We start from the raw sequence: 24146 nt of genomic DNA on the forward strand, positions 1-24146 counted from the left end.
ATCATTATTTTGTGTGCCCTAGTAAAATTTCCTATTTGATTTGCCCCCTGGAAGCAATCCTAAATGCTTTTTTTGGTGCCAAAACTTACCTTCGTGTCACACACAAATGTGTCCACAGGAAGAATTTAATGACAGGGATTTGTTGACAAATTCATTCCACTATGAGTGAGTTGTTTTAGCTGTTGAAGGTTTTTAGTTCAAAGCTAAGTCTCTGGCATTGTCCATGAAAGGTCAGCTGTGTGATGCCAGCTGCTTGGGGCTTTTTTGTAATGTCAGTCTTTAAAGCAAATTGCTATTTGGAAGGCGAAAGACCAGTGCATATCCCAGTTGTTGATTAGTAATTTTAGGCCTTAAATACCTTTACTTTTTTTTTTTTTTTTTTAACTGTAGTTACAAAAACCCTGGAGAATTAGCATCATTGCAGACAAGTCAAACTTTTTGTTTTGCTGTTCAGCTTTTTACACAAACGTCTGATCATTGAGAATTCATCAGTCAGATGTTGAACTTTTGAAGCACTTCTGCGGGTTAACAGGAGAGCTGAAAGCTTTTCATTTTTTCTTTTTTTTTTTTTTTCTTTTAATTTTTCTCAGTATCCTTTTCTAAGCGTGTAGCCAGGCACCACAAGTCGTCAGGGGAAATGAGTCGTCTCCTCAGAGAAATCCAATAGTTCATCTCTGGTGGGATTGCCAAATGAGAGAGAGCAATCGCAGTGAGGATATTTATTCATTGTGAGCTGGTTAGAGAATGCTGATTGACTTCAATAAAAAAAAAAGCACAAACAAAAAAACCGCCATTGAGCAGACTCTGCGGAAGAGTTGCTCTCAGGGGACTTGGGTAGCTGTTGAGCCAAAACCTTGAAGGTGAAAGGCTGTTACCTGTTAGTTGTCCCCTGAGGAGCCCGGTCCATTTGTTTTTTTGGTGGTTTTTTTTTTTGGTTTTTTTTTTTTTTTTTTGGTCTTGCCTTTTGCACCTGCTCTGTGCAGGCCAGATTCCTTTGCAGCCCATGGAGTGTTTAGCTGGTGCCTGAGAACCTGCCTCTGACTGTCTGCAGCCTCATCGATCAGAAGCAGTCAGGCCAAGGAGCTGCGAGCCGTCTCTGGTGGCCAAGAATAGTTTCCTTCCCGGGAGATCTGCACTCTCCCAGGTGAAGCCATGTGTCTGCTTGTGTGTGCTGATCTGCAAGGGCAACAGCAGCAATGCAGATCCCAGCTTCAAGAATTTCCCCGTGACATCTGCTTGGATACCTGGCTTCCTCATGTGCGTGACCATCTCATTAGTTGCCTACTCTTGTCTGAGAGTAATGCATATACACTAGCTTTTCTTGCCTTTTTTTTTTTTTTTTTCTGCTGGCATTGAATATCTAAATTGGATTTTCATTGTTTCTCAGCAGATGTTTTCTGATCTTTAAAAATCTGACTTGTACAACATTTGGTTCATCTGGGAGAAGATACTGTGTATGAAAATTAAGTTATAATCATCACACTGACAACTTGATTAAATTGTTATAGGTAGAAGAGTAGAATAGATAACAGTGAGATTATGATTTAAATGTAAAATGAAATACTGAAATTATCTAATTTCCAGTAAAGAAGAATATAAAAGGGAAAACTAATAGCACCTTAGGGGTGTGTACAGCAGCTAATGTATATGAACTTTGGGCAGTGCTGAAATTCAGACTGAGAAGATTTTTATGAATTATCTACTTGAACTTTGTTTTGACGTGCCAGACTTGCAGAGCTCATATTTTGCCACCTACTTTTCTGAGGAGGGAAGGAGAAAACGAGTACAAACTCTTGTACTTCAGAATATCTCTTGTTTGGATAGATTAGAGATCATATTGCAGGTCTTTGCACTGATATAAATTATTAGTGGGCAGGAAAGTGAGAATACCAAAATAAACTTTTAAATACTGCATATCTTGCTGATATTTGTGTGTATTTTGGTTAAGGTTATACGTCTTGCCTACCAAGACTCTCACTCCTCAAGAGAAATCGCTGAGTCCTCTGCAGTGGTGCAGGCGTGTTCTGGATCATCCAAGTCCCGAGATAGAGGCTGCAAAACGTTCCCTATGCTTTAGGTTGGAACAAGGTAATCTTATTCTTTAAATTTCTTTACTAGTAACTTGGCATTTTTGGTCTGGCATTTCACTCGTGTTTTGTGATTTTCACAATTTAGCAAGTTTTTACAAAGGGCAGACCTGCAGTTTTTCCTGTGTACGCAAATCTTCCTCCACCATGTTAATGCTGACAATTGTTTGAATTTTTTATTTCTGATCATGCATTTTTTAAAGTGTTCTCCTCCTTTTCTTTCCTTGCATAACTTGTCTTTTAAACTTGTCAGTTTTCAGCCATTGCTTAAAGTGGACCTCTTGGCAAGAAAACTTTGATGCCAAATTTACGGTTGGTATATCTACTGAGATTTGAAAAACAGTGCTTTTGGTTTTTTGTAAAGCCAAAATTATCATGGTGCTATAAATTTTTAAAGGTGTATTTGTCCACTTCTAATGTAGTATCAGGACTTTGCTAAGCATAGGACAGACCAAAAGAGCTGTAACTTGGCTGCTGACACTGCTTTGTTGGGCTCTCAGTAGTCTCGAGTAGTGGGATCAATCTGATGGCTGTTGGGTGCCAGTGAACTTGTAGAGTTGTATCTGGGTGTGCTGAATTTTGTTCTAAATAAATGTCAGCCATCATTGTATTTACTATTTTACTATATGGGGTCCCGTTAACTGTAATAAGTGCAGTTGATGATGAAAGTGATTAAGATAGGATGTTATTTTAAGGTTTGTAACTCATTAGTAAAGAAGAAGCAAATGAACATTGGAGGAAGACGACAGGAGAAGGAAATAAAGCTGATGACAATATGAGCATATGGTTGTGTAAGCTAGTTACAGCTGTCATTAAGAGAGATTGGGCATGTTCCTATATACTTTGGGAGGATATGGGTAGCTGTGGATTAGTCTTATCCAAAATCAGGTGTTTAACTGAATCAGTCTCTGAAGGCATCTGTCTCTTTGCACTGAGTATAAAAGGTCCTACAATGATTATTGTCCTAGCAATGTTTAGTTGCGCTCATTTGCCTAAAGCAGGGTGGGCCAAACTGAGGTTCCTGTGATGGTAATCATCCCATCTGGCTTTAGGGTGGAATTTGTCTCGTGATTTGGACACCTGAGTAGAGGTGTCTGTAGTGTGAGCTGGGTGTCCGTGCTTGGCAGTCAGCAGGGGTTTTGTCTGTAAAATCAGAGGACTCGAGCTGCTCAGGTGCTGAGGTGTAGGTGTTGGCCTTAGAATGAAGTCAGTAGCTCTCCTGGGTCCACTGACAGTAATGGGTGCTTGGATCTGAGCTCCCATCTGGTCACCTGAAGGTGTGTCTGTAAGGTGTAGGGCATCCCAGTCTGGAGCTGAATCTGATGTAGAAGCTCCATTTAGATTGCCCCACGTAGGCATCTAGTGCTATTTGAGATGGCCTTGGTTACCCTGATTTCCACTCAGGATGGATACAGGCCTTCCATAGGCCCTGTGCCTTGTCTGCCATTCCTTTGATGATATCTTGGCCTCCCAAGGACCTCTCAGATGGGCAAGGATATCTAGGTATGGGCAACTGAGTCAAGTCCATCATGTGAATGTAGAAACAAATCAGAGGAGTGCATGACCTGCTTTTCCCTTTCAAGGTATTATTTAAATTTAATAGGCAATAATGGTAAATTGATTGTTTAAAATTTAAGTCACTCAGTGTTTATCTGTTCAATGTTTATCTGTTCAATCTCTCTCTGTACAGAGGTTACAGTGAGTGACATATGTGACAAAGAGTTACGTTGACAATGAGTTACTTTGATCCATATGTTCCATGATCCACCGTCCATGGTGAACGGTTCATGAATTTCCTGGGCTCTATCAAAAGTTTCTGAGAAATTATTTGCCATGTATAAAACTTATTATGGGAGCAGTAGGTTCAAGGAGGGAATGGACTTGTGTTTCTAGTGCAGCAATTCTATGCTAAAATTGTTTTAATTAATAATTCAGTTAGACTTGATTAACTGTCATATTTCTAAAGATTTTCTTACTATCACCTATCCCTTTACAAATAATACCTAATAAGCCGATGTCATATTTCTTACCCTAACTTTGTAGAAGTTGGTTTCACAATATTTGTTTCTTCCTCAGTTTTGCAACCAGATGTGAGATTTTAATAAGAATCTAATAATTCTGTTTTAAAAGTACAACAAACTTTCTATAACCTGACTTCCCTGAGTTTTGTTTTGCAGTGCACTCTATCAGTAAGTATTTGTGTATAAATACATACACATAATTTTGTCCTAATTTTAAAAGGGACTCAGAAAGAACGGCATTCTTCTTTTCTGGTGGTAAAATTCCAACCTTTGAACTTGTAAGTTGAACAGTGTTTTCCTCTTTTAGCTGTATGTCTTGCAAGGGCATTTTAAAGGGATTTTGAAATCTGCTTGTGCCTCTTCTGTTTGGCACTGAGTCAGTGATAACACTGAAGTACTTGAGAATTATTAAACAGGTAGTCAAAAAACATTAATGTAACAATGTGTGATTTCTGAAATGGATGACAGGTAGGGTTCACTTAGTAATTTTGTCCATGGTGCATTAGGCAAAAATTAATCCAGTTTAGATTGTCATAGCTCTTTAGGCACTATAGTATGCATAGAAATGAAAAGCAGTAAAATTTTATTTTTGTGTGCAGAGTCAGCATATCTGAATAAGCGCACACAGAGAGAACTGCTGTGAACCAAAAACAGTAAAATTTTGCCAGGCCATTTTTCTGAGTTTTAACTAATTGCCATTCTCTTCCCAAGATTTTTAAATCTGTGCTCATTTATTCCTGCTCGTGTAAATTTTCCTTATTATATCCTGATTTTCGTACAAGATTTTTTTTTTTTATCTGAAATATCCCAGCATTAGGATAGGTCATAATAAGGCTAAAAGTCTTGTGAGAGACTTCTGACGAAGCAGTCCTAGGTGACGAAATAGTACAATGACTACTTAGTCTTTCAGGCCGGAGCATCACTTGAATGATGCTATTTTACTTTTCACCTTGTTGTGCTCATCAGCTTGTTTCTTTTCTAGTGAAAATGGCTGGTTTAAGTATTTCATGGTGGAAGTAAGATTTCATCTTGGCAGAAACGTTTAAAGGTATAAGCACAGTGGTGGTCTCCTGCAGGTGGTTCTTCTGTGAACCTCTGTGAGAACTTGGACAAACTTCTCATTGTTCCTCTGGTCTACCGCTAAGTAGGTAGAGCTTGTATCGTGTTTATAAAGAACTAGAATTATTACAAGCCCTGTTTCTGTGGATTTAGCATGCTAGCTTTAAGGAGGATGAACATTAAATGTAACCTCCTGTGATAAGATCTTTGCTTGGAATCATTCCTGTTTTCCATAAGCAATTATAGTGTTGAGGTAATTGGTTTTGGTTTTTTGGTTTTTTTTTCTCTGTGGCCTGACCTGGATCACTTAATTCTTTTTGCTCTTCTTCAATCATCTTTTGTTTGAAACCTTTTTGATTTGTTTTGTTTACAGTGGTTCTCTGTCTACAGTAGAGTCAGTTCCTTCTCCCTTCGGTTTTTGATCTTGCTGTTTTATTTCTTTAGATTAATTCAAATCAACAGGTCCACACAACAGTCTTAATGGTGTGGTGGAGCTGCTTCTGTATTTTCTTGGTAGTACTTGGAGATGTTGGGACATGTCAGTATTAAGCCCACTGAGCAGATAGATGTGATGTGTAAACTTCCTAGCTGATGCAGATGGGTATAACTTCTCTGAAATTGATGAGATATGGTGTTGATTGACACCCTGGCTGAAGATACCCTGTATAGCTTCACTTCTGTAAAATGCTCTGGAGGAGGCGGGTGGATAAACCGAGGAGTTAAGAAGCTTAGCAAAGAGTCAGTCTGCAGGAGCTCAGCTTTTATGCAGGGCTTCAAAGCATTTCTCATCCAATTCAGTCTTCCAGACAGAAAACTCCACTTTCTTGGAGAATATGAACTATTGTCTAGATTCAGAGTTTGGCTTTGATGAGTTCTTATTCAGAAATGCTGCTTCAGATGTTTGAAAAGAGTAGGCAACAGAAGTCTGTAGGTTTTGCAATTGGCTGCAGTAATTTATACTTTTAAGATTAAACTCTGCTTCATTTCTTAAAATGAGTAATGTGCTTCAGAATGAATGCTGTTATGTCATCTGTGGATGATAAGGTATATTGTGAAACAGATCTTTTGTAGTTTCTCTTCAATTGCTCATGGTGTCATAAAACTCAAGAATCTCATCAGTGAAATTTTACCTTTTATTTTGCTGGATCTCAGTGTTGCATGTCAGTTAAATTTGATGTCCAAACTTATATCCAGAGGAAAAACCAGAGGGGGGAGGAAGATTTAACAGTACTCTATCGTTTTTTACCTGTGAAAGAAAAAAAAAAATCTTTCTGCTGGTAGTGCCCCAGGCTGAAGTTTTTTACCTGGATGTGAAACTCGTTGCTTATACAGAGGCCGGGTGCTGTCCTGTTCTCCTAGTTCGCATCCCCTTCCCAAAGCTTCATAGTGAAGTCATTTATTCTGGAGTCATTATAATATAAAATACATTTCATCACTTAAGAATTGCTGTCATAGGGAACTTTTACGCTGTAATCTGTTAACAGCAGAAGCAAACAAAATACTATAAGGGGACAAAAGCTTTATTCTGTATGCTTGAGCTGGATCCAGTGCTGCACCCAGTGCAGGGTGGGAATTTTTTAGTGTTCTAAAATAGGTTGAAGTTTGTTTGCTCCCCATTGATGCATCAGAAATGTGTGTTCTAGCACTCAAGGCTGGATTAATGAGATTTAATGCAGCTTTCTCATCCTTATTTTTCATATGTAATGGAGATTAAAGTTGTATGTAAAATGTTTTTTGGGGTAGCAAATGGTAACGTACTAAAGCTTGCAGATGATTGGGTTGTTGTTGCCATCATAAATAATAACATTTCTAAAGCTCTAGAAGGAATGTAAGAAGTGGCACAACTGATTTGGTTCCTTTCTGTATGTGTTTCTGATAATAAAAGGTAATGAGCAGCAGTAACTCACATCAGCATCTGAGCACCGTTCAGGGAATGTGACATCTTGGATGCAAAGCAATCTTACGCTGCAGTACGGGTTTAGTGCTCAGAGTGCACATATGCCTGCACAGGAGTTATTTCCTATTAGATTTCATTTATTTTGTGTACACTGTTGTAACAAATGCATAATTCCAAGCAGTTCTTGGAGGTTTTGCAAATGCTGATATCACTGGATTTTCTAACACAGCTGCTGAGGATGCTTTGTATATTTCAGTTGGGAAAAACTTGGGTTTGATATTCTGCTTAGGAGTGCGTGCTTGTATTTCAAACAGAATATTTCTCTCTAACACTGGAACATTTCTACTCTGCAAGTACACTTCAAGATAGAAGTGTTTGTTTGAAAACCCTTAAGGGCAACAAATGAATAGAAGATCAGATGCTGCACTTTTTATTCATTTCATGGGTATTGCTTGCCTTTCTAATGTGGCTCTTAGATATGACTTCTATTTTTTATTAAATTATAATATGCATACTATTTAAGAATTTCATTTAATATTTGGGGATTGATTGTTGTGCAGCTAATAATTAAATATTTTCTTAGAGTTGGCTTCTGGTTGATATTACCATTACAAGAAGATGCTGAATTCTGAAGTCTATGTAGAGGTTGGTAGAGAGGTGATGTTGGATCTTACCTCAGTTGAGAAGATACCCATCCCATTTAAGAATATGTGTTTATTCATCCATGCTAACTACTGAGCTGGGTTTATCAACTTGTCATGAGTGGTTAAACAGCTAGAAGAAACACTGTCAAATTTTATGTGAGGGTTTCAGTAGGCTTATTTAAAACAAGAATAATTTATGCTTGCAATATAGGCTCAAAGTCTATAACACAGCATATGTCTAAAAGCAATAGTAGTAGCATCAATCCTGACGGTTACTTGAAAAATACGGCCACAATTAGTGTTGTCCAGCCGAGCACTAATAACTAGTTTTGTTTCCAAAGTGCACAACTACTTTCCTGGACAGAAATTAAAAAGAAACCTATGTTTTATTAATAGACTTGGAGGCACTGGAACGCTTATCCTCTGAATATAATTTTTCTAAAGGAAAGAGGATCTTTTCAAAACTGGGCTGTTCTGGAAGCTGTCATTTCATTTTCGTTCCTGATAGTCTGTGTCTTGCTCATTGTTTGCCGGTCCCCAGATTATTGTTATAGCTTTTGTTTTACATGCTGACTTTCTTTCACTGCCTGCTTTTGAAGTCTGCAGAAGAGAGCTGGGAATAACATTTCAGAATGCAGAGGAGCCTCCCCCATGTGGTCTATAGAGGTAGCATTGCTTCTTTACTAAAAATGTTGTTTATTTCTGTGTTTCACTTTCAGGGGGCACTTTGGTTCTTGTCTTCATAGCACTGCTGCATCTTTCGGGAGGCTCTTGCTCAGACTGTTTTATGCCATGACCCATAAGTATCTTTTGGTTGGTTACTTCTGGGATATAGTCCACAGTCCTGTAAATATACCATACAGTCTTTCTCCTTGGCAGCTGACCTTGCAGTTTAATATATGAGAAAGTCTATTGTCTGCACTTACTTTACCAAATGTTCTACATCCAGTGTATCTCTGTTCATATCTCCTGGAAATACAACATTTACACCAGTAATTTGCTTTTACCTAGGGTTCATGCAAAAGTTCTTGTAATAAAATAAAACTTTTTTGACTCTACCTGATAATGAAATGTAGTCAGTAAGCTCATATCTGAATACTTGTGAGGTACAGGCATTGACAGATTTGCCTGATCTTTTCTATGTTGCAAGACAGAGGATAATTTAGTAAAAACAATAGAGACATAGGAGTTTATAAAAATCAAATTTCCAATTATATAATTTTGTATATGGACTTATAAGTATATAATTTTCTTTCATGAGCCTCCCCTAAAATATGATTTCCTCAATTTTACTTATAAAATGGGATCTGTTGTAAAATTTATAATTACAGAAGGTGTTTTCTTGTGGAATATTCACTTTGGGGAGGGGTCACTAAGCCATTCTTAAAGTCTTTGAATGTGGCTTGATCAAACACTAAGTGAATGATTCATTAAAAAATTCACACTTACGAGAAGACAGGGAGAAAAGTAGTGTAAGTCTGCCTGGAAGACTAAAAATTGCTTTTCTTGTCAAAAAACCCCTTTGAAAAGCATTTGAAGCAATTTAAAGATGACATTTTTACTAATTTTAAAGAATCATAAGAAAACAAGCAACAAAATATACTTCAGCATATTCTTGAATATTTTATTTTATGATTGAAGTATTGGTCTATAAGATGTTACAGAAAACCGATATAGGGTACCTGATTTTAAAGTGACATTGAGCTGATAGCTTAGACATTATTTATTTATTTTGTTGTTTTATTTATTGATTGCTTTATATATTTTATTGTGTTACTACAATTAAAAAGTCATGTAAACCAAGACACAAGAGATACTGGATCACATTCACTGGTGAATTTGGATCACCATTACCACTTCTACTATGTGAAGTACCTGAAAACTGATTCTACTGATCTAGCTGAGCTAAGGTTGTACCCACCTTGTAAAAATAGAGAAATCTGTAAGATTACACTATTTTGGGATAGCTTTTTCTTGAAAGCAGAAGCATGGAAGTACACCTGATGGCTGGACATACTCAACCCTGTGTGCCCCCGTGCTGCAAAGGGGCATTGCAAATGCATTCTGACTTGGAACAAATAAGTTTTCCCACCTGGGGAAAGAAAGCCAGCTTCTCTCGTATTCACTTGTGTTCACGATGTGGTACCAATGTTGATCTTGCTATCTATGGTGTATTAAATCAGGGTGAGATGACTTGTACCTTAAAGTGTGCATTTCTAAAATGGTTACACATAGAGGTGAAGGTGGCAAACTTCCGTGAAGATGTCCTCATGCTGTCAGATAAATTCCACTGTAAGAGTTGATGAGTTAGATCCTCTGCTGCATAGGAGAAAAGATCAGTTGACTTCTCAGTTTTATCTGCAGCTGCTGGAGGACAGATTGTTTCTGACTAAGTATGGTAAGTGCTAGTAACTAGAGAACTCTTGTAATTGTTCGTGCTAAAAGTTATGATTAAATGTAATTAGTAATTAAAGTTAGATAGCTTGGAAAAAAATAGTTGTCCATTCAATCTGAAGAAGCCAAAGGGCAAGGGCAGTTCATCCAACCTGTCTTACTCCATTCTTAAGCAGTTGTCTGAACTGAGTCTGGAGATGCTAATTTCTCTCCACTGATTAGAAAAAAACTTGACTAGTACTTAACATTAGAAGGAATTTGATGACAGTATGCCTTTATACTTTTAACAAGTCCTGAATATCCTCTGCATTTTGCGTGGACGGTGCTGATGCCCTTCATTCAGAGATGGTTTCTCAGTGTCTCCTTTTTCTTCAGTCATGGCACTTTCAGACCTCGCTCATAATAATTTGTTTAGAATCCCAAGTTCATTCTCCAGAATTGGGATAAACAGGACACTTGGGGGGTTTTTTTGGGTTGTGTTTCACAACAATTTTGTGCCAGAGTCCATACACTGGTGAAGCAGTTGGTGTGAATGCTATAGTGTGTGTCTGCTGGTCTTAACTGAGATCCATGGGATATTGCTTTGTGTTGCATCTGAATCACAGAGGAAAAGCAAGGTGCTTGAGTCTCCCCTGGAAAGACTGACAGAATTGTAGAATGGCCTGGGCTGAAAAGGACCTTAAAGATCATCTAGTTTCAACCCCCCTGCTGTGGGCAGGCTGCCCAGGGCCGCATCCAGCCTGGTCTTGAGTGCCTCCAGGGATGGGGCATCCACAACTTCTCTGGACAACCTGCTCCAGTGCCTCACCACCCTCTGAGTGAAAATCCTAATATCTAACCTAAATCTCCCCTCTGTTAGTTTAAAAACATTCCCCCTCGTCTTGTCACTATCAACCCCTGTAAACAGTCGCTCCCCCTCCTGTTTATAGGCTCCTTTCAAGTACTGGAAGGCCGCAATGAGGTCTCCCCGGAGCCTTCTCTTCTCCAAGCTAAACAAGCCCAGTTCCCTCAACCTTTCTTCATAGGAGAGGGTCTCCAGCCCTCTGATCATCTTAGTGGCCCTCCTCTGGACTTGTTCCAAGAGCTCCACATCTTTCTTGTGCTGGACACAGTACCCCAGATGGGGTCTCACAAGAGCAGATAGAGTGGGAGAATCACCTCCCTTTCTCAGCTGGCTATTCCTTTTTTAATGCAGTCCAGGCCATAGTTGGCCTTCTGGGCTGCAGGTGCACACTGCTGGCTCATGTCTGTGTGACCCTGTGTCTCTCAATTACCAGAGCCAGACATGGAGCTGTTTCTGTTGTATCTGACTGTAAGTACCTTATCCTTGGGTCTCAGGCATTTATTATGTGAATTCATAGAACATGATACAGCCCAGACTTATTCTACCTAATTTTAGGCATGTGTTTGGTATACCTAATTTAACAGCACAATCACTTGGGCTGTGATTAATTTATCTTAATGAAGGTATTGACTGTAATTTGACATGCTCATGGGGCCTTGAGATATCCAGATGCGGCAAGTGGGTATGACAGAGGAGCTGCACAACAGCCTCACTCATCTGGACCAGCTGGCGCACCTCAAATGTTACGTTCTGGTTTTAGACAACTGAATCATGCCCCTGCTGTTTGGTGCTGAAGAGTGGGCTCTGCTCCAGACTCTAGGTATTTAAATAAAGCTGTTTAAACATGGGGTATCTTTAGAGTGACGAACTCTAGTGGCCTTCAGGATGGAAGAGAGTGCACTGATCCATTTCTCCAGAGCTGATGTTGGTGGGAGTCTCAAGCCCAGGAGTTTCCTGCTCTCTGGTCCACTAGATGTGAGGCTGCTGCACTGCACTGTTCCCAGGTCTGCCTTGCTAGCAGATCTCACACCCACACTTGTACATGCACACCCCATGCACCTGCCCAGACCTACGGTCCCTCAAGTGTCAGGCCCCCACTCTTTGGTAGCTGACCCCTATGGTATCCAGCCATTAAGCCTCCAGTCCTATCCATTGCCTAGTCTGACTTGATGTTTGCTGGCATCTCACCTGCATACTCATATGGACCTCTCTGTTAGCTGTCCTAGACCAAAAGTCCCTCCAAGTGTCAAGCCTATAGACCTGTAGTTGCTCAATAAATAGCATGTTCCCCGGGCCTCGTGTCCTGCTCGCTGGCTAGTGTGGTTTGAAGTTGCTGGAATCTCTCTTGTACATATAGCACAGAGGACACCCTTTGCACCGGAAAATAGTTAGGAGGAGAATTCAATAAGAAGTAGAAAGAGGCTGATCATGCACAGGGCTGGCTCAGACCAGTTGGCTGTCCAGCATCTTGTTTCCACATGGCCATCCCCCTTCTCTTAATTTCCCATGCATATTCCTTATCTGTTCATTGTGATTCCACCCTTTCTTTGTCCTTTTGTCCTCCTGAATACTTCACATGGTGTTATGGATGGAATTACCAAGGCACTGCTGACCTTGCAGGACTCTGCCCGCCAAAGCTCCCTGATGTTTCCCTTCAGCTGCTCGTGATGCTCGGCTGTTTCTCATGTATCCCCTCTCAACCCACTGTGAGACCATGCCATCCCTTTTGGTGCTATTGGTCACTTTTGGCAGCCTTACAGCCTTGCTGTGTTGAACAATGTCTCGTGTCCAGTTCTGTAGTTCTTCATGTTGCATCCAGTTACCTTCACCTGGTGCCAAGGAGGACAAGCCATCTCCTGGCATACCTTCACACAAGCAGTGTTTAAATTCCCATTATAGCCAGTAGAAAGACAGGGCTAGGTTTGGTTGTCCATACATCTTTGTCCGTGCCTTTGAAATGCCCTGACCAATTTTCTAAATGGCATGAGGTGCCTACATGTAGGCAGCTGGATTGACTTGTAAGTCGCCATTGACTGTAAGCAGGGATTAGGTGCAAAACTGTAACTTGTGGATATCGTAGACACTCAGGGGGCCTGTGGTATAGCGATGAATGCATGAAACAAATCTATGAGAAAAGGTTGATTTCTTTTTCTTCTTAGGGATGTGTTCATGGCTTACATTTTTTTAATAAACATTGTTTTTACTGGTAATGAAATTGCATTCATCTCTTCGAGGATACAGGTATTATTGTGCCGATGACTTAAGTATGTAACCTATTAATTTGCAAGACTTATTTTAAAAGTTTTGGAAGGAAAATTTGTAATTATTTTCTAATTAATTCTGGATGTAGCTTCAGGCTATAGCTTTTAAATTATTAGCATGTGGGCATATGGTTCCCAAGGTTTTTAATGTGTTATATAGCAGAATGTATTAATTATTTTGTCTTTTCCATTTAGAAGTGCTTTTTACATATATGCTTTTTACATATACGCTTTGATGCTGTCATGTCACTGAAAAGTTATCAGCACACAAGAAAATAAGTTGTGCAAGATGTCTTGCATATTTTCAGCATGTGAATGGATTTTAAGGAGCATTAACTGCTTGCCACTTCTTTTAAAGTCACTTGAAAGCCATGTAAAGATTTATGTCAGAAATGAAAGTAATCTGTTAGGGCTAGGGGCTGTCATTTGTTTTATCCTTCAGGAGTGGCTCAGATATATAATTCCAATTTCATTGAGCTCAAGGTACTACCATGCTACAGTCTTAGTAAAAGAGTAGGCTTGAGTACTAAGTCTTAAGAATTTGCATCTGACTGGTAGCATATGTATATTTTTTTTTAAATTTTAGAGTTATTTGTCACTTGATGTATTTGTGATTTTTGGCCTCAGAAAATTTTTTCTTCACAACATGTCTTAAGTCTTTTAATGGTGCAGGGGAGGATTTTGTGGCCTGAAGTGTGTGAGCGATAGCAACTTAGTCATCTGTTGTGTAGTTGCCTGCAAATATAGAGCACTGGGCTCAGCATCCTATCACTTGGCGGTCCTTTCTTTCTAGAAGTCCACCATGTCCCTTAAGTAGCTATGTGAAACACTAGCAAACCTTCTTGATGTTCTTTGTTCCTCCCTCCCAACCAATAGGAAGGGCTGGGGAGAGACTGATTTGTAGGCCAGCATGAAACAGGGCATGATGGAGGGAATCATTGCTTCAGCCTGTTCCTCCCTGTTGTCACCAGTTTGTCATTTCTGTCTCACGTGTTGCAGTTACACAGACAATGTTAAGAGTGCCTTGTGGTTGTTTCTTACTGATTGGAAACCCTGGATGTGAAATACTTCACTGTAATCACAAATAGATCTTTATAAATAAAAGAAAAAAAAATCAGTTTGTAAGTAGGCACATATGTTCTTGTTGTGTTGGACTTAGTCAAAAAAGATTATGTTATTTTTGGACTATGTGGGTGCTGATAAATCTGATATAATTGCTTAGAAGAAACAAAATGGTTTTTATGGAGAAGCTTGAAGAAAAATCTCAAGCTTTGTTGTCCAGGCCAATTTCTGCTGACTGTGGACATGAGAGGTTATGGTGGTGGAAATGCTTAAAGGATCCTGAAAAGTAAGATATGGGCAGAAGGGTGTTGCAGCAGTGTAATAATTGTGTTGCTGGTTCTTCTACAGGTTGTGTGCTTTGACTCTTGTTGCTTGTGCCATTCTCATGCTTTCCCTGTTGTACTCTACTCTTGGTTGACAATACACTCCTCTCTCCTCTCTCTCAGCTTGTACCTACGTTACTTGTTTGCAAGGAGCAAGGATTGCCTCTTTGTTAAATGCTAGTACAGTTCTTGCTGCAGTGTAGGTACCTCTCGGAGGTACTTGCAAGGTGAAGTTTACTTAGGGAGTCTTTCTCGAGATGCCTGAAGTTCACCCCAGGAGAGCTTAAATTTAGGAATTGCTGTGAGTTAGTGCCAGAATAAATCAGTCTTTCTCTAGGGAGTCTGAAGAGACCAGTATGCTTAGGGTAAAAATTGCCCTTGCAGAAGCCCTGACCCCCAGTGACAGTAATGATAACGGTAATGGTATCTATATCAAACATCTGTATGACATTTTACCCATTTTCTTAGAATTATCCATTTGGTTAGTACTTTTTAATTCAACTGTAGGTTAGTGTTGAACCTTAATTCTACACGAGGATATGAGTTCTGAATACTTTATTATATTTGGCAATTACTTGAACCTCTATCAGAACTTAATCCTAAACTTTCACTGTTTTTTCCCTATTTGGAAGTATGAAAACCCTATTTTACAGTATCTTGTATATTTGAAGGCTTTTGTGTCTTTTATCTGCTTTAGCTAATAGTGTTAACACTTTCTCATAATAAGCACCTAACGGTGACACAATATTTATCCAAAAGCCACAGGGTTCCTGGAGGGTACGTGCTGCTTTTGACCTTGATTTGGGCTTCATTTTTAGCTTTTTCTGATCTGATTCAATATAGGCAGCAGCAGCCAGGAGTGTGACATCTTGGAACAGGATGTCAGAGTCAGACACTAGATAGAGAAGCTCTCTTGCAAAATCCTCCTGCCAGAAGTTTAACCTGTGAATAACGGCAAGTAGATACAGTCTTGGGGAGAACTATAATGTGTTTATGGGTGTTTCTTGGATGCAGGGGAAATTCAGGACTAACCAGTAAGGTTAGAAAAAAACACGGTTTAGGGTTAATGTTTGGATTATTTTATATTTTTGTGTTATGATAAATGTTATATCCAAATAGACACGTATATTTGAACTCTATCTGGTATGTAATTATTATCCTATATTGTTAGGAGGAGTATGGGAAATTGTCCTTCTATGAGTCTGTTATTTACTGAATGGATCCCTTACCCTTTATGCTTACCTGCACTGCAGGTGGTCATGTACAAAAGAAAAAAGAATTATGTATGCTACCAGAAATTGTAAATATAGGAAATGTAATTAGATATATTTTTCCTCTGGCCACATGTTCTCCTAAGCAAAAATTTACATCTTTGGTTCAAATTGTTGCTAGTACATCTGGTTAGCACTTAGGAGTGCTCCACTTAGGAGAACTATTGTACATCCTGTGTGGCCTGTGGAAATGAAGTTCTTTCTTATTAAATGTAGCGAAACCCTGGCTACCTTCTCTGAAGTAGTGCACTAACCACTTTTTTTGTTGTTGTTGTTTTACCTCTAGTCCAATGAATAGGCTAAAGGAATAGGACATCTTCGGCAGAAGAGCATGACAGCACCTTGTGTAGTAGCTGAGCTCTGATCTGCAAGGGGAGTTGAACTAAAACCTGTTATTTAAATCAGAGAAGGGATAAGTAGCCTTGCTCCTCATCCTAGAGGAATACCCTAAGGCATGGATTTAGTGAAAGAGTGAAGGCACACTTCATCTTTGTTTTGTGAATGGCAGCTGAGCCCTTGTTGAAATCTACGTTAAAAAATGTATTTCTTTCTCTAAAATAATCCTTTCAACATGTTGTTGGTTTTGTTTTTTTTTAATAAACTTGTTTACACTGTGGTTGAATGTTATTACATATCTGAAGAGTTTTAGTTGATGTGATTTTATTTTAATTTTTTTTCTGGAATGGTACTTTTACTGCTGTCTCCTCCCATCTTTTATTCAACTCCTGAGACCAAAGCTGCAGAAAGGGAGCCTGTCCAGCAGAGTTCTGTGGGACTGCTGTGATTGCAATGGCTCAGCTCTTGTACTGAATGCACAGGAAAATGAATACGATGGCACTGACGATGTTAGACCTACCAGTACAAAGACACAAAGACTCAAGAGATCACAAAGCAGCTGTTGTTCTCTAAGGGATGAAAACAACATTTCCAAAAGGGTGGATGCACTGCTATCATGGGGCTTTTAAAACTGCTTCTGGCTGATTAAAGTGGAGATGTCTAATGTACAGTTGCAAGAGATTAGAGAGATTTATTTCTGCATAAAAAAGCCTTATTAGGTGATCTGGTTTTGAAAACAGGCCTCCTTCTCAGATTGAAGTTAAGAAAATACACAAGACCTGTACTTTTTTGCTATGTAGAAAGAAGATTTCTGACCAGATAAAAGCATCTTACATTCTTAGTAACCTTCAAGGATATACTTGTATATGGAGCATATACAGGCGTGCAGAAGACCTCACCCCTCCTTGTTGTGTTATCAAAACATAAGTAGACCCTGAGAGTTGATCCTGTCAATGCCTGTAGCCTGTCCACACCATGCAAACAACCTAGCTCCAATACATGCACAAACTGCAGTACAGTGCCACGTGGATAATATACAACAGTATAGCTGTCACTTGGATCCAACTTGAATGAATGTCATGATATTCCTCTTATTTCAACTTTCAGGTCACAGCTTCTCTAGCTACCATATATGTCTTTGTTTCTCAGTGTTAAACATGTTATAAGTGCTTTCAAGATAAGGTTCATAGCACTTTATTTACGCTGTCTTAAACTTCAGGCTCAAAGTTGGAGACTAGTTGAACAGCTCATCTCCAGAAAATGAGATCCGTCTTCCTCCAGTGACAGGGAGGGACAGAAGATAGGACTGGAGGTTAAATTTGAGCATTGAAAACTAGTTGACATGAATACACGCCAGAGTTTGTTAAAGACAGAGAATGTGCTGCATTTTGCAAAATGTTCTTCTACACCGCTCCTTTCTTGTGTGGCTAAAATTCAGATTGGCTTCCATACCATAACTTTTGTAAGAATTTTGTCGTCCAACAAAATTAATTTCCAGCCTTTACTTACACTGTAGTAAACTGGAATTAATTCTGTTAAAAGCAAGCCTACCACCACTGTAAAATTAACGTGAGACAAGAACCAAGTGAAGTGTGTCTAGTCTTGTGGTAGGAGGGGAGGAAACTAAATCAATAGTATTAAAAAATGGTGTTATAACAATTTTTTGTAACTACATCCTGCGTACTAGATAGAAGTAGTAGAAAATTCACAGTAGTAGAAATATTGTAAGAAAAAAAACATGTTGATCCAAAATCTATTGAAGTCACTGCAGGTATTTGACTGTCTTTCTCGTGGTTTGTGCATTGTCCTTACGTTAGCTCCTTAAGGTATTTCACCTACTAATTGTAGGCTTTTTGGGATGAGTGTCAGATACCTTTGAGAGGAGTCCTCTGCTTTATATTTGAGGTTAAAAATATGATAAGCTGAGATTCAGTATTTATTGTTTCCCACATGACTGAAAATACAGTAAGTTCATGCTCTTGATTTGGCTGACACTGATCAGTACAAACTGTTTAAAACCCTAGAGCTTGATTCCCTGTAGTCAGACTTTGCTTGAGGAAGACTTTGCAAAGCTTGGTTTGACATCACAGGGTTCTTTTGACACGCGGTACAGAACTGCACATGGTATTCTTGCTGTTGTACGAGTGTCGAGAAGGTCAGGTCTGTGCTGGAGACCTGAATGTAGTGCAGTTTTGTTCATTGAGAATACAAAAAGATGTGAATCTATGCCCTGCTTTGGCAGAAATCCCTGGTATATACATATGGTTGTTCTGGAAAATTTTTCTTTTATTGTTAAATCGTGGCAATGCTCATAGAGTGACATAAAGAACAACTTTCTTCAGTGGCGTAAGAGTAATTTCCAGGTCCTACTATGCTGTATTGGCTAAATACCCCTGAACCAACAGAATTACTTATTCTTTATTAAGTAATTCAAAGAATTGAGTGCATATGTGTAGTAGACTGGTTTGGGATTTGGGTGACTTTGGACTGCAAGAGAGATGCACAAGAAAAGCATTATTATCGTAAGTAGTAGTTCAAGGAATAGTCTGTCAGAGAACTGTCCAAAAATGAATTTAGCTTTACCAGCTTTTACTGCAACTGAAAAAAAAATTGTCACTGCACTTCCATGACTTGTACAAGGGTGGATGAAGCACCTCTGTGAGTAGGGGACATGAAACTGCTTCTCCTTCCCCTTGGATGCTGAGGCAAACTCCACACATAAGGGTAGCCCCAAGGGACAGAGCTGTGTGGCTGGGGAAGAGGTGGACCTGTTACAGGAGTCACATGCCGCTATGTGTACCAGATGGATGAGCAGCTTGAAAGCCTACTCCTGAATAATAGATGACTACATCCAAAGAAGTGGCAGGCCGGATTTCTCTTAAGTCAACTTTACCACCAGATACTTTTTAGGAGGATGAAGTGCTTACTTGAGTGCACAGATTTATAGTCATGGGCCCATATTACAAGAAATCCCCCACCCCAACATGCATTATTAAGCTTATATATGATACTAGGTTTCTCTCTTCATTGATCCAGAATCTCAGCTAGCGAGGGTGATGAGTTAGAGGGTTCAGCACAGCCTGGGGCACATGCCTGGGAAGGTCTGTAGAGCTACAGCTCCTCAAATCCTTTCTATAAAGTAGTCTCTCAAAATGGGAACTCTGGTAACTGCTGTCTCAAAATGGAACAACCTATCCTTGTGATTTGGTACTGGGACAGCAAGTGCTTCTTCTAGGGCATAAGGAATTTCTGGGTCCTCTCCTGGTTAAAGCAGTTTAATTAGCATTTTTGTTGAGTATCTTGATTAGGTTAGGGATCTGGTTTTAGACTTTAAACTTCCTTTGTTTCTTTACAGCAGACCTGAAAATTAGTGACATAATGACACATTTTATACAGAAACAGGAAATATTAACTGTGTATATTCATGTCAGTGCTCTATAGTTGTATATAACCTTTGCACAGGGACAAATGTAAAATACAAACTCTACAAACAACCTGATTTCAGGTGGGGTTGCCAAGACTGCTCCTCCTTCCACCTCCACAAGAATATGTCTTTGATCCCATTACAGTTAAAGGCATCTCTCTGAGAGATGATGGCAGTGTGGCAGTTCTGAGTCAGAGAAACAGATCAAAGTCCTCCTTCTATTTTTGATAAGGCTATACTCTACAGAACTGTGGTGTTGAGAATCTAGCACAGTAGATATCAAACTGCTGGTCACCAATGCTTTTCTGTGTGAGAGCTGCATCTTGGGCAAGCATCTCTGATGAGGATGCTGCAAGTCTTGAGTTATGGAGGCTGCAGGGGCGATTCCTGTAGCTGCATGTTCCTTGCTGCTGCTTATCTGCACGCATTCCCTTGACTCCTTCAGACTTAGAGAGAATATGTCATACTGATCTGCAGAGCAAAAGTTACTGGATTGAAAAGGTGTGAGTTACATGGCAGACAAAGGTTGCTAGGGTTCTGCAAGCAGTAGGCAGTGAAGAGGTGTCCTGAGACCCAGGCACACTATTTCTCGGATCTGGGAGATGCTTCAGACCTGAGAGCCAGCATTTAAAGAAAAAGACAAAAATATGTTTCCTAGTTAAAAATGTAGTTAGTTTTGGTGTTTGTGGAGTACTGGGGCAAACAGAGCATTTAAACCAGGGCTGAGTGAGTGCAAAATATGCTTACCGCAGTACTCTGCTGGATTTTGCTCTGTCGCACTGTCACTGAAATACAAAGCAGTTGCCAAAGGTAGTGAATTTAAGAAAGAGAATAATACTAGGATGAGTTTCACAATGTGCTTACACAATAAGCATGAGATTTCAGATTTTGCTTATGATGACGTTACAGAATATGAATGTCTCTTTCACAATGGTAACGTTAGAGTGTGTGTAATCAATTACGGACCTGTGTTTTATGAAGGAAAATAAAAAACATTTCACAAATTGTGCCAACCAAAATGTTTTCCCTTTGGATTAACAGGCAGTGAGTAAAATGTGATTCACACTGAACATGATGCTCAAACAACACGGAAGTGGTACCTGTGTCATGACTTCTGAGACAGCTCTGTTTAGATCTAACAGTTTGCCATGCCTTACACTGCAGTAGCAGGTGAAGTCAGTGTGAAGATACCTGTTTCATGTGGAGCTTTCTGCAAGGTTATTTGAACTATTTGAGACCAGATTAGTTATAACCACCAGGTTAGATGCAGCTAGCTGCTAGTGAAGGTAGACTGATTGTGGAAGAGACATTAGTTTCTTGCCTTTCTCTAGGTAGAAATCCTGCCTTTCTCTAGGTGGATGCAGCAGCCTCCTCAGAGCTTCTTCAGGGCTCTTGAACACTGTTCTGCTGTATGGTATAAACAAATGTGCAGGTCTCTTGTGGATCCACTACTTTGGAATAAGATGGTCTTGTGTTGCTGTGTTTGAGTATTCATCTCATGCCTTTACATGGGAAGGTAACCTGCTTTCTCTTTGGCAGGGGTATATGTCCTGCTCTAACTTCATTTGTGCCTACAGGAATTGCTGCCCCTTCATAGAATCATAGAATGGTTTGGGTTGGAAGCAACCTGTAAGGTTTCTTCCTTATATCTAATCTAAATCAGATCTACTAGCTGAGATGATTAGATGATGGCTTCCTTGCCCGTTTCATGCTGAGTGAGCTTAAGCAGAGACCTGATAACTTATAGCCAGAACAGGCTGAGGCAGGAGGTCTATCCAGCCAGCATAGCAAGAGCTGGAAGATGTTTCTGTGGCCTTACGTACATTGTCTGCGTGTCATTCATGGTGATAGATCTTTCTTTACCTTTTGAGTGACATTGTAAGGTGGTTACCTTTTTGTTCCCTTTCTTGTTGATCATTGTTAAAAATAAAATATGATGACAGTGCCAGTGCTGTTGTTTTGCTCTGCCCGGTGTATGTAAGTAAGCAATCAGTCAGTGTAAGACAGAGTTCATCTCGCCTGCCTTCAGACACATCATAGAGGCTCTTTTCTGACAAGCGTTTTCTTTGGAAGCAATCTTGGGTTTGCAACCCCCTCTTCCTGCTGCTGTTTTTTGCTTCTTCATCTCTCCTTTAAACTCCCTGGTACAACAAAGGTTCCATCTGCCTGGTGAAGGGGATTGAGAAACTCTTCCTTGTTTAAAATAATAAATTAACAAAAAAGGTCTCCTTACTACAGATCAGATGATTGATCTGATTTAACATGAAATCTTGCAAGGATGGTTGTACTTGCTGGTACGGTGTACCAGTACAGCTGAGAGGATGGCATAGAGAGGACTGGGGTAAAGCATTAGCCTGTAGGAAGGTAGCAAGGGTTCCCCTTTCAGCTGGAACTGCTGCTAAGAAGGACGTTCAACAACTTTAACTGGATATCTCCAGCTGAATGTTTCAGTAGGATGGATGCAAGCTTTGCAATGCTCTAGTGCTGCAAAAGAGTTGTCTTTTTCAATTGTGTAGAAAAAGGGAAAGCTGAATACAGTCTCTGAAATCTGTTTTTGAGCTCTGTTTATTGTTCCCTGTAATGAATGTTGTCAGAGTGAATTTTGTTTGAACATATGCAGAGATCTGTATCTGAGCCAGTCACTCTGGGCTGCCTTTGTAGGCAGTGCAGGCAAACAGGCACAGCTCATGTCCTTTTAAAGCAGAGGTGGGGTGAATCATGCCCTGTCCTTTCTCTTTGGAGTATATTACATCCCATGGTGACTAGGTCAGCCATCAATGTCTGTACATAAGAGCATCTTCATTGCATCTGTGACACAGCATCCTGCATTCAAAAGCGCCATAAATGGATACTGGAAGAGAGCGACGGTACGGGGAAATAGCATACATGCCTGGCCTGACACCCTCCCACATGTATTTCCAGTTCAGAGACTGACTGAACCAGATGTGAACTGTGATTTAGATGTGATTTATTAAACTTCAGTGGATTCCTCTTCTGTAAATTTGTATAGTCTTCCCATGCAATTTTTTTTTCATTTACAGTGCCCTTTTGTAAGAATTCCTTGTTTTGTAAGGCTCCTAATTCCTTACTTGAAGGCTCCTAAAATTAAGTGGAGTAGACATTCTCCTTAATGAATTAAATGCTTATAGTTTGGCAGAAGAATCTGGGGCTATATATTTTGTTCCAGGTTATCTTATGTAGTAATACATGATAATGAATCTTCTGCTCAGGAAGGTATATCTTATTTCAAATGAGCTGAAATGTGGAAGCTTGTATGCTCATGGGTTCTGGTTATGAATCCACCAAATGGGATGAAAATGCATCAGACTGGTGGTTTATATGTAATTGTACTTGCTGAGTATGGGACCTGGGGAGGCAACAGCCATTTGGGCCCTAGGTCATGCCTAGGGCATGATACTTCAGCATAGTATTTGCCCAGTTTCTCACAAAAGGGAAGCTGGGAAGGCAAGTTTGGCTATTAACTGTGCTCTGAAAATTTGCTTTTGGACCTCTGCATACAGGGAGAGTTGTGCACACAGAAGGAAGGTGAATGTTGAGACAGTTGCATTTTTCACAAAGCTTCTGTGCTTGTCTGTTTATATAGCTGGTCCGTAAAAAGTTGGTTTTTTTTTTTTGGGGGGGGGGGGGAAGGCAAGTTAAAAAACCCCAGAACCTAACCCTCCAAAGCACGTAGCTATGGTGCAGTGTCATTTTTTATGGAAGTTTTGTCAGAGGTAACTCATACCTCTTAATTCCATTTCATTTCTAGTCTTTTGAATACTTTGATGTAGTAAAATCATCTTTCTGACTCAGTTGAGTTGGGAAATGGTGGTTAGAGTCTCCAGCATACTGCATTTTGAAAACAGTGTTGTCATTTTTTCAGTATATAGTGTGTCCAAAGACAATTTTCAGGTCAGACTTTCACTGAACTACATTGAAACAGAGTGGCTGTGCATCTGTCCTGAAAAATACATAAATCTTCCTTGCTCACACTGGTAGGTAGTCATTGTCACAAATGGAATATGTCAGACAATGTGTGTCATTCCTGAGTCTTACTTAGAGATTTACATTTTTGTCGCCAATTGCAGTATGCCAAACATCACTGCTGATTGTATTGCTTTGCTGTGCTAGCTGGAAGTCCTAGAAACTCCTGCAATTTAGATAGGCTTTCTGATTGCACCTTTAAAAGGTATGCTACTTTTGCTGGGGCAGCTCTTGAGGTATATGAATTGTTGCAGTTCTTTATACCAAGCAGTTCTATACCAGTACGTAACTACTGAACTGCTTTCTCATTTTGCACTAATATTAGATCCTTTTATATAATTTTTCAAAAAGGACTTGCTTTATGTGAATGAATTGGGAAATAAACTTTTTCAGGTACTGCCGATTCTCACATACTCTTAAAACTAACATTGTTTTTCAGTTTTCCTAGGCTTAGAGGAAAATGGGCAATCTTTATTAATTTTCTCAGGTCCTCCTAGTCTCTCACTGTGTGTCCAAACTATAACGGCAGTTGTTTTCAT

At 39.6% G+C, this 24146-nt stretch overlaps 1 protein-coding gene across 1 annotated transcript in view; it reads left to right on the plus strand.

Moving 5' to 3' along the window:
- Nucleotides 1–1952: 1952 nt before the first annotated feature.
- Nucleotides 1953–24146, plus strand: part of LOC104459210 (SLAIN motif-containing protein 1-like) — a gene marked incomplete at its 3' end in the record, with an annotated part of 40481 nt that continues 18287 nt past the window's right edge. The window contains exon 1 of the mRNA XM_010074615.1: nt 1953–2088. The remainder of the gene's footprint in view (nt 2089–24146) is intronic.

This window comes from Pterocles gutturalis, unplaced genomic scaffold (genome assembly GCF_000699245.1).
Source record: "Pterocles gutturalis isolate BGI_N339 unplaced genomic scaffold, ASM69924v1 scaffold30112, whole genome shotgun sequence".
Taxonomy (NCBI): Eukaryota; Metazoa; Chordata; class Aves; order Pterocliformes; family Pteroclidae; genus Pterocles; species Pterocles gutturalis.